At 43.2% G+C, this 2444-nt stretch overlaps 1 pseudogene; it reads right to left on the minus strand.

The window, feature by feature from the left end:
• Nucleotides 1–219: 219 nt before the first annotated feature.
• On the minus strand, nucleotides 220–1482 carry LOC112581462 (annotated as a pseudogene).
• Between the last annotated feature and the right edge of the window lie 962 nt (nucleotides 1483–2444).

Below are 2444 nucleotides of genomic sequence, written 5' to 3' on the forward strand. Positions count from 1 at the left end.
TTTTGTAGATAATGACTGAGTCAGGTCAATCTATCTTCTCTGACTTATTTAGTCAGAACCAGGTATAGTCTCCTGATCTAAAACTCGTATTTTTTCTTTTGCGGTTTTTGTTTTTCAAATCTAAAGTGATTTTTTAAGTGAATTTTTGACACACAATCCATTCAAAATCAGAAAAGTGTTCTTTAATAACCAAAGTAAATATTTAGCAGTTCCATGCCTTCAATGTGAAAACAATTTTGTTTTCAGTAGTTTGTGGACTGTGTCCTTGACATCCTTATTTCTCAGACTGTAGATCAGGGGATTCAACGTGGGGATGACCGCCGTGTAAAACACAGACGCCACTTTGACTGTGTGCCTGGAGGGTGTGGAGCTGGGCACAGAGTAGAGGAAGAGGATGGCGCCGGGGAAGATGCAGATGGCGGTCAGGCGGGAGGCGCGGGTGGAGAAGGCTTTGCGACGACCACCAGCTGACTGCGTCTTCAGGTGGAGACAACAGTGAGCACGAAGGACGTGAGAATGACGAGCAACGTGATCACCTCATTAAAGGCAGCAACAGGGAAAAGCAGCGGCTGGCTGAGAGAAGGATCAGAATAAGAGAGGAAGAGCAAGGAAGAAAGCTCACAGAAGTGATTGTGTCGAAACCGCGAAAAGATAATTTGACAGCAGAACACGTGAGAGTCAAGGAGCAAGCCACTCCCCATGCATATGACACGACCACTAACATGGCACAGAGTCTCTGGGACATGACGACTGTGTAGAGCAGAGGGTTGCAAATAGCCACGAAGCGTTCATAGGCCATCACAGCAAACAGAATTAATTCAGTCACCACAAAGGTGCAAACGAGAAAGAACTGCACCATACATCCCCAAAATGAAGTGGTTCTGTCTTCTGCAAGTAGGTTCACCAGCGTCTTGGGAGCAATGATGGAAGAACAGCAGAAATCCACAAATGAGAGGTGGCTGAGAAAAAAGTACATGGGAGTGTGCAGTTTGGGGTTAACTTTGATGATGACCATCATCCCAAGGTGCCCTGCTATGCTGAAGTTGTAGATGGCCAGAAATACCAGGAAGAGGGGGGCTTGCAGTTCTGGGTAGTCTGAGAAACCCAAGAGGGCGAATGTGGCCCCAACGGTTATATTTCTCTTGGTCAGAGACATGCTTTCTGATGGACGGATCTGAATATCTGTCTTGGAAATAATATATTAGGAGAGTGACTGACACACAAATCATGCTTACCTGTGCCCTGTGCAGAGGGGATATGAAATGAGCCAAAATGAATCTGTGTTATAATCCTGATAGGGGTTCATCATCCAAGGCAAAAATAGCTACAGCTTCAGAAAAGAATTACTCGTTAATTTTTTTCCTCAAGAATTTAAAACGTCATTCTGTTCAAGTTCTGAAATATAATTTTCAGTTCAGTTCAGTTTAGTTCAGTCACTCAGTCATGTCTGACTCTTTGTGACCCCATGAATTGCAGCACGCCAGGCCTCCCTGTCCATCACCAACTCCCGGAGTTCACTCAGACTCATGTCCATCAAGTCAGTGATGCCATCCAGCCATCTCATCCTCTGTCATCCCCTTCTCCTCCTGCCCCCAATCCCTCCCAGCATCAGACTCTTTCCCAATGAGTCAACTCTTCACATGAGGTGGCCAAAGTACTGGAGTTTCAGCTTTAGCATCATTCCTTCCAAGGAAATCCCAGGGCTGATCTCCTTCAGAAAGGACTGGTTGGATCTCCTTGCAGTCCAAGGGACTCTCAAGAGTCTTCTCCAACACCACAGCTCAAAAGCATCAATTCTTCGGTGCTCAGCCTTCTTCACAGTCCAACTCTCACATCCATGCATGACCACTGGAAAAACCATAGCCTTGACTAGACGGACCTTTGTTGCCGAAGTAATGTCTCTGCTTTTGAATATGCTATCTAGGTTGTTCATAACTTTCCTTCCAAGGAGTAAGTGTCTTTTAATTTCATGGCTGCAGTCACCATCTTCAGTGATTTTGGAGCCCAAAAAAATAAAGTCTGACACTGTTTCCACTGTTTCCCCATCTATTTTTCATGACATACAAATGTTATAATTATAAATCAAGCAATTTTGTTTGTAACATGTAATCAAATCCTCATGTGAGACATTCTAGTACTGAACTCCATGAATTCTGCAAAATGAAATAATTTTAGCTGATAGTTATTAATAAAAAATGAAAACACTTGAAATAACTTCTATAATCAGAAATAAGTTTTACATAAAATATGTGCATATTTGTGATGTAAACAAAGATTAGTCTGTGTGATAAGTAATAACAACTTACTTATTGTTGTTTAATTGGTAAGTCATGTCTGACTCTGCAACCCCATGGACTGCAGCCCACCAGACTCCTATATCCATGGAATTTCCAGGCAAGAATACTAGAGTGGGCTGCCATTTCCTTCAGGGGATCTTCCTCACC

Source organism: Bubalus bubalis, chromosome 22, assembly GCF_019923935.1.
Source record: "Bubalus bubalis isolate 160015118507 breed Murrah chromosome 22, NDDB_SH_1, whole genome shotgun sequence".
Lineage (NCBI taxonomy): Eukaryota > Metazoa > Chordata > Mammalia > Artiodactyla > Bovidae > Bubalus > Bubalus bubalis.